The sequence below is a fragment of the Ailuropoda melanoleuca genome, chromosome 14 (assembly GCF_002007445.2).
Source record: "Ailuropoda melanoleuca isolate Jingjing chromosome 14, ASM200744v2, whole genome shotgun sequence".
Lineage (NCBI taxonomy): Eukaryota > Metazoa > Chordata > Mammalia > Carnivora > Ursidae > Ailuropoda > Ailuropoda melanoleuca.
Genome location: NC_048231.1, coordinates 69470224 through 69478994, shown reverse-complemented (window position 1 = coordinate 69478994; position 8771 = coordinate 69470224).

Sequence of the window (8771 nt, the reverse complement as noted above, 5' to 3'; positions counted from 1 at the left end):
AGCCATTCTGAATCAGCAGAAGTTGTTCTGCCTCCAGACCTTTGCATGTGTTCCTTTTGAACTCTTACCAGCTTCTGTACTTAACTCCTGTGTATTTTAGCTTAGATGCCACTTCTTCCAGGAAGCCCTCTACCCTAACATGCAAAGAGTAGGTTGGGGACCACTACAACACCCTTCTATTTATTACATAGCAGTCTATTCTTACTGGTACTACATTTATCAAACAAAATATCAAGCTGCAAATACGGCCCCAAGCAAGAGGAGGATGAACAATACTTGGGAAGAAAGAAGTCTTGAGATAGCCAAAAAAGGAAAAAAAGCGAAAAAAAGCCCTCTTGCCCCCTGGGAATAATGGTGAGGCAAAGAGTAGGTCAGACCCAGGTGTCCCTTTACCTCCGCACCCAATCCCTGCAGAAATGCCAGAGGGGATTGGGAGAGAACTTGAAAGGCAAGAGGGTCTGGGCCAACTTGCCATAGAGTGCATTGGGAGAGCAATTGCTGAACAGACTTCCTGTTCTCCAACACTGGACTATTGTAGAAATGGCAATGCAGTGTTAGGCAAAGGGTCTCTACCAGCTAACGTATGACTTACAAGATCTATAGCAGTTCTCCATGCTCACTGGGGCCCTGAAAAAGGGTTGATTGTACCAGCTGGAGAGTTGGGACCATTGCACAAAGTAACTTTGTGCATCTTATAGCTAACGGCTGCAGGACCCAGCAGGCCCAGGATCAGCTGGGAGTCTCAGCCATACTTTAGAGGGTGGCTAGAACCAATGTGGAGATGACAAATGAAGGAAAAGATACTGGCGTCCAGCCTAGCCAAAAGAACAAACCACTGGTTGCTATAGGTTTGGTGAGCAAACACCACAGCAGACCACCTGTGAAGACTAGAGCTCAGGAAAGAAGGACAGCAAGCCCATCTGAGACCCAATCCACAGCACCACCTCACCTAGGCAAATGTAAACCTCCTCCCCAGATATCCAGATGGCAGAAGAGGGCAGAGCAAGAAATAGTCATGTTAGGGAGTTGAACTTAAAATGGAATAATTAAATTCTTTCACCACCACCACCCATCCAATGGGGTTGGAATTCAAGAAGCAAAAATGTCAGGTATAAGAAATTAGCTCCATTTTCCTTTGCATATTTGGGAAGAATTGTGATAACTTTTTACCCCGCCAAATGGGCACTTGTATCTGCTTCTGTGTTGACGCCGCTATTTTGTTTCTTGAAAGCATGAACTGACCCATTCACTGGTGTTTCTGAAGCATCTGGCACAGTACCCGACCCATAATAGGCACTGAAACACTTGTGGAATGAAAATATTTATAAATTATATATCTGATAAGGGATTAATATCCAGAATGTGCATATACATGTATATATGCATATGTATATATACATTCCTGCAGCTCAAAAATAACGACAGCAAAAACCCCAAACAATCCATTTCAAAAATGGGCAAAAGACATGAACAGATATTTCTCCAAAGAAGATATGCAAAGGACATGAATAGATATTTCTCCAAAGAAGATATGCAAATGGCGAATAAGTATAGGGAAAGATGTTCAACACCACTAATCATTAGGGAAATACAAATTAAAATCACAGTGAGATATCCCCTCATACCCATTAGTACGGCTTTGATCAAAAATACAAAAAATAACCAACGTTGGCAAGGATGTGGAGAAACTGGAACACTTGTGCATTGCTGATAGGAATGGAAAATGGTGCAGCCACTGTGGGAAACAGTCTGACGGCTCCTCAAAAAGCTGATATAAAATTACCAAATGATCCAGCAATTCCACTCCTAGGTATATTATCCAAAAGAACTGAAAGCAGGGACTCAGGCAGATACTTGTACACCCCTGTTCATAGCAGTATTATTCACAATAGCCAAAAGGTGGAAATAACCAAGTTTTCATTAATAGGTCAACAGATAAGCAAAATGTGATACAGACATACAATGGATGTCATTCGGCTCTTAAAAGGCAGTGAAATTGGGATAATGCTACGACATGGATGAAACTTGAAAACATTATGCTAAGTAAAATAAGCCAAACACAAAAAGAGAAATGTTGTGTGATCCCACTTATATAAGGTACCTAGAATGGCAAATTATAGAGACAAAATAGACTAGTGGTTACCAGGGCTGGGGGAAGAGAGGAATGAGGAGTTATTTAATGAATACAGTGTTTCTTTGTTACAGAAACAGTTCTGAAAACATGTAGTGTGATGGTTGCACAACATAATGAATGTATTTAATACTACTGAATTACACATTTAAAAATGTGTAAAGTGCTATGAGGTGCCTGGGTAGCTCAGTTGGTTAAGCATCAGACTCCTGATTTTGGCGTGGGTCATGACCTCGGGGTCGTGAGATCAAGCCCCGGGTTGGGCTCTGCGCTCAGCGTGGGGTCTGCTTGAGATGCTCCCTCTCTCTCTGCTCCTCCCTCCCATGCATACTCTCTCTAAATAAATAAATAAATCTTTAAAAAATGGTTAAAATGGAAAATTTTATGTATATGTTGCCACAATTAAAAACAAAAGCATTGAAGGAAACAAAAAAGAAATTACTTTTATATAATCCCTGCAAAAGTAGAAGCAAAACTTTATGGAATGAATGTTTTTGAAAGGCAGAGGATCTGGAGGGTAAAATCCAGACAAGTGTTTGGTGACAGTGCTGACTGAATGTGAGCCCAGATAGTGTTCTCTTTGCCACTAACACTGAGGGCAGGCAACGATGAGACGATGCCAGCAGCTCTAGAAGGAGATTCAGATGGACTATATGGGTAACAAATCCTGGACAGCTAGTAAATAATATTAAAATTAGTTGTAATTTCCATCTTGAATACGAAGTATTTCCTTGTGGGGCACCTGGGTGGCTCAGTCGGTTAAGCTTCTGACTACTGATCTCAGCTCAGGTCTTGATCTCAGGGTTGTGAGTTCAAGCCCTGTGTTGGTCTCCATGCTGGGTGTGAAGCGTACTTTAAAAAAAAAAAAAGGTATTTCCTTGTATAAAGCTATATGCTAAATTAATTATTGATTCCTGAAACTTTACCTAATGGATGCTCTTAATCTTATTTGAATTTGAATTTAGCTCAGATTAACTAGCTTGTCTTCAGCTGAAGGATTATTTTTATTCAGAGGCTAGAATGACATTGGTTGGCCACTTATGAAAAGTGTGGAACTCTGGCATCTGAGCTAATGATCAGCTGGGTGGATCTGCTATCTTTTCCTATGCAGCTTGGCTGGGCTCCAGTACATTGCAGGAGTTGTCAGGATGTCAGGTAGAATATCACCATTCGGACAGGTCAGTGGGGCTGCATCAGCACTGGATGAATCCACTAGACTTCGCTTTTATTCACTGCCTATTAGCAGCCTTGTCACCCAAGTGGTTTCATTTAGTTATTTATTGACCTCTCAATATTCATTCAACTCCAGACGATTAATCTAAGCCAGTTATGGTAACCCTCTTCCACCTGCAAGTAATTTGGATTTAGGAATGGGCATATCGGGACGCATCTGGCTTAGTTGGTTCAGCATCTGACTTTGGCTCAGGTCATAATCACAGGGTCCTGGGATCAGAGCCCTGTGTGTGGCTCCCTGCTCAGTGGGGAGTTTGCTTCTCCCTCTGCCTCTGCCCCTCCCCGCCCCGTGCTCTTTCTCACTCACTTTCTCTCTCTCAAATAAATAAAATCTTAAAAAAAAAAAAAAAGGAATGGGCATATCACCCAATCTGAGTCAATGAGACTGAGGGGAAACCTGTTTTATGGTTTCCGGGAAAAGTTTGCTTTCTGTAAAAAGGAGACAGAGAAGTGATGATACCTTTCTATGTCAGGATGTTGCTGTGACTGGCTACCGTGGCAGGCAATGCTGCGACAGCTGGCAGACGAGGCTGACACGTGGTAGAAGGAGCTAAGAAGTGACTAACATATCATAATTAAAACAACAAAAAAAGAAATCTACAGAGAAGTGGGACTCGAGTCCTGATGTCCTGTTCCTTGACATACTTACATAGAAAATAAGAAAGGTTTAAAATCAGTGACCTAATTATCCACCCTAAGACTCTGGGGAAAAAAGCTAAAGGGGAATTTAAAACCAAAGTAAGTAGAAGGGATACAATGATAAGAGTAAGAACAGAAGCTCGGGTTCCAGGGAAGGTAGAGTTCCACTCTGTCTCTCTCCACAGACAGATTCCCACACAGAATCCTGGGCACAGTGAATGAAGCAGCTCCCTGAGCTCCTCAAAGTAAATAAGAGCCAGCAGATTGGGGAAGACGACTAGAATTTGAAGCTGCACTGAACTGCATTGAATTTACCCTTTTTTTCCTCCTCGGTATCTCTTAGCTTAGACTCAGCCTCCTAGCCTGAAACGCAGAACTGCCCACAGAGAGAGAACAGGAAGAACTCCAAGAGAAATGTTCTGTGTCCGGCCTACGCAGTAGGAAAAGGGCTCCTAAGGGTCAGAAAGAGTGGGGGAAATCCCTTATCTTTTTTTTTTTTTCCTTTTGAAAGAGGGAGGTGGGAGAGGGGCAGAGGGAGAGGGAGAGAGAATCTTAAGCAGGTTCCATGCCCAGCATGGAGTCTAACACGGAGCTTGATCTCACAACCCTGAGATCATGACCCGAGGCGAAATCAAGAGTCAGACACAAAATGGACTGAGCCACCCAGCACCCCAATCCTATATCTTTTTTTCTTCATTTGACTTCTCTCCAGGCAATACTATGGCCATGGCAGCAGCAGCAACTCCGCAATGGCAGGGGTCCCAGGGATGTCACCTTAAACTCGGAGGGAGGGGAACCCTTAGCTCTGATCAGAGGATCTGTGGTTCCCAGAGCATGGTGCCAATCCCCGTGGCTTTTCTTCTGTGTCCTATCACTGATTGACCAGGATGCAGACATAGCTGAGAGAAGTCAACAGCAGAGCAAGAAGGAAATGAAAGCCCAAGCTTTCTAGCTGGAAGACTGCTAACGGAGGCTTCAGGGAGCCAGAAAAATGTTGAGTTTATTGCAAAGAGCAGAGAGATCAAGTGTAATCCCTAAAAGTAATGTATGAACACCTCTGCTCACCTCTAAAGTGCACCTGCGTGCATCTGACCCTAAAGAGTGGAGCACAGGCATTGAGAACTGAACTCCAGGGTAGTCTACGTCCCCAGATCCAGACTGGCCGCCAGGTGGCATGCATAAAGGACTGGAAATGCTTGAAAACTGAACTGACTTTGGAACCGCAGCCCACACAGAACTTGTGGCCTGACCCGACCTGGGGCAACTGCCTGCTAAAACAAACAAATCAACTTTCTGCTTAGGGTTTAAAGAAATACCCAGAATCTGATAACATAGTATCAAAATGTGCGGGATACAATGCAAAATTATTAGGCATAGGAAGAAACAGGAATATCTCAATTTGCAAGGAAAAAGAAAATCAAATGATGGCACTGCCTAAATGACACACGGTAGAACTATCAGAAAAAGACTTTAAATCAGGTATTATAACCATGCTTAAGAAGTAAGGGTGAATGAATGGAAACAGGAAACATCAGGAAAGAAATCAAAGATATAAAGAAGACACGAATGGAAATTTTATAGCTGAAAAACACAGCAACCAAAGTAAAATATTCATTGATGAGCTCAGTGGAAGAAAGCAAGTGACAGATGAAATAGTCATCTATAGAGATCAACGGAAATTACCCAATTTAAACAACACTGGGAATAGTAGATTGAAAAACAAAATTCTTAATGAACGCAGGCACAAAAATCCTCAACAATATTACCAAATTGAATTCAGCAATGTATAAAAAGAATAAAACACCTGGACCAAGTGGGGTTTATCCCAGGACTATAAGGTTGGCCCCGTATTCAAAAATCAAAGTAATCCACCAGATTAGCAGTTTCAAAAGGAAAAACCACGTGGTCATATCAACTGATGCAGAAAAAGTACTTGACAAAATTCATCATCCATTTATGTTATGAATAGAAGGTAACTTCCCCAGACTGATAAAGTGCATCTGTTAAAAACCTAGAGTTCACCACCCACCAATTAGAAAGGTCAAAATGTGAAACACTAACAACACCAAATGCTGGCGAAGATATGGAGCAACAGGAACTCATTCATTGCTGGTGGGAATTCAAAATGGTACAGACACTTTGGGAGACATTTTGGCAGGCTTCTTACAAAATCAAACACATTCTCACCTTATGACTTGGCAATCATGCTCCTTAGTATTTACCCAAAGGAGTTGAAAATGCACATTCACACAAAAACGTGTACACAGGTGTTTATGGGTGCTTTACTCCTAATTGCCAAAACTTGCACGCAACCAAGATGTCCTTCAGTAGGTGAAAGGGTGCATAAACTGTGGTACATCACAGACAATGGAATGTTATTCAGTGCTAAAGAGAAATGAGCTACCAAGCCATGAGGAGACATGGAGAAACCTTAAGTGCATGTTACTAAGAAGTCAATCTGTAAAGACTGCATACTGTATGATTCTGCTATACAGAGGACTTCCTGGAAAAGGCAAAACTATGAAGACAAAAAGATGAGTAGTTGCCTGGGTGTGGGGGAGATGAAATAGGCAAGAACGGAGGATTTTTAGAGCAGTTAAAATACTCTGCGTGAGGGCGCCTGGGTGGCTCAGTCAGGTAAGCGTCTGCCTTCAGTTCAGGTCATGATCTCGGGGTTCTGGTATTGAGTCCCACATTGGGATCTCTGCTCAGTGGGGAATCTGCTTCTCCCTCTCCCTCTGTACTCTCCCTCTCTCTGAAATAAATAAAATCTTAAAAAAAAAGCCTCTGTAAGATATCGTAATAATGAATGTATGTCATTATACACTTGTCCAAACCCATAGACTGTATAATACCAAGAGTGAACCCTAAGGTAGACCACGGACTTTGGGTGATTATGATGTGTCAATACAGGTCCATCCTTGGTAAAATATGTGCTATTCTGGTGAATAATGTTGATAATGGAGAAGGCAATGCATGTGTGGGGGCTGAGGGTATACGGGAAATCTCTCTACCTCCCTCTCGATGTTGTAAACCTAAAGCTGCTCTAAAAAAACGAAGTCTTATACAAAACAAAACAAAAACCCTGGAGTCAAAATCATACTCAGTTATGGAAGACTGAATCCCTTCCCTCCCTATGATTGAGAACAAAGAAAGTACGTCCAGTCTTTCCATTCCTACTCAGTATTGTATTGGAAGTCCTAACCAGTGCAATAAAGCAAGAAAAGGAAAGGTAATAGAGTTTGGGAATTAAGAAATAAACTTTCCCTTTTTGTAGATAACATAATTATCCACATAGAAAATTCTACTGAATCTATAAAAAAAAGCTTCTAATGGAGTATGATGGTTAATTTATGTGTCAGCTTGACAGGGTTAGGGGATGCCCAGATAGCTGATAAAACATTATTTCTGGGTGTGTCTGTAAAGGTATCTCCAGAAGAGATTAGCATTTAAATCAGTAGACTGAAGAAAGAAGTTCATCCTCACCAGTATGGTGGGTATCATCCAATCCCTTGAGAGCCTGAACAGAACTAAAAGGCAAAGGAAGGGCAATTTTGTTCTCTTTGCTTTAGCTGAGACATCCATCTTCTCCTGCCTCTAGAACAGCAACCAGACTGAATTATATCACCAGCTTTCCTGGTTCTCCAGTTTGCAGACAGCAGACTGTGGGACTTTTCAGCCTCCAGAACTGCATGAGCCAATTCCTCTAATAAATCTTTCTATATATGTTATATATCCTTTCTTTCTGTTTCTTTGGAGAACCCTGATTAATACAGGAGTTTGTCAAGGTTGTAGGATAAAAGTCAAAACACAAGAATCAATTGCAGTTGACCCTTGAACAATGTGGGGTTAGGGGCACCAAACCCCCTACACAGTCAAAAATCCATGTATAATTTTTGACTCCCCCAAAACTTTACTACTAACAGCCAACTTCTGACCAGAAGCATTACCTATAATATAGTCAATTAATACGTATTTTGTATATGTATTACGTATGTATTCTTACAATAAAGTAAGCTAGAGAAGAAGTGGTATTAAGAAAATCATAGGGAAGAGAATATACATTTACAGTATTGTTGTATTTATATATAAAAAAAATCCCCATATAAGCAGATCCACACAGTTCAAACCCATGTTGTTCAAGGGTCAGCTGTATATTTTAAATACTGGCAATGTACAACTTGATATTTTAATATATGATTTTAAATAGCTCCAAAAACCATTTATTGCTCAGGAATAAATTGAACAAAACATAGGCAGGATTCGTACATTGAATTCTACAAAGTGCTAATGAATAAAATCAAAGAAAATCAAGCATAGGAAATATAGTCAATACTATCATAATAACTTTGTATGACACCAGATGTTAACTATACTTATCAAAGTGAGCATTTCATAATGTATATAATTATTGAATCACTATGTTATACACCTGAAACTAATATAATATTGTATGTCAACAATACTTCAATTAAAAATAAAAATTTAAAAAATTTTTAAAATCAAAGATCAAAATGAATGGCAAGATATAGTGTATTAATGGATTGATGGACTCAATATAAATAACATGCCAATCGTCCATAAACCGATCAATAGATTTAACACAATTCTGATAGAAACTCCAGTAGGATGTTTTTGTAAATATGGGCAACTAATTCTAAAAGTTGTATGGAGTGCTAAATGAACTAAATAACTGAAATAATTTTTAAAAAGGAAAACAAAGTTGGAGGATTCATGCTATCAGATTTTTAACTATTATAAAGCTATA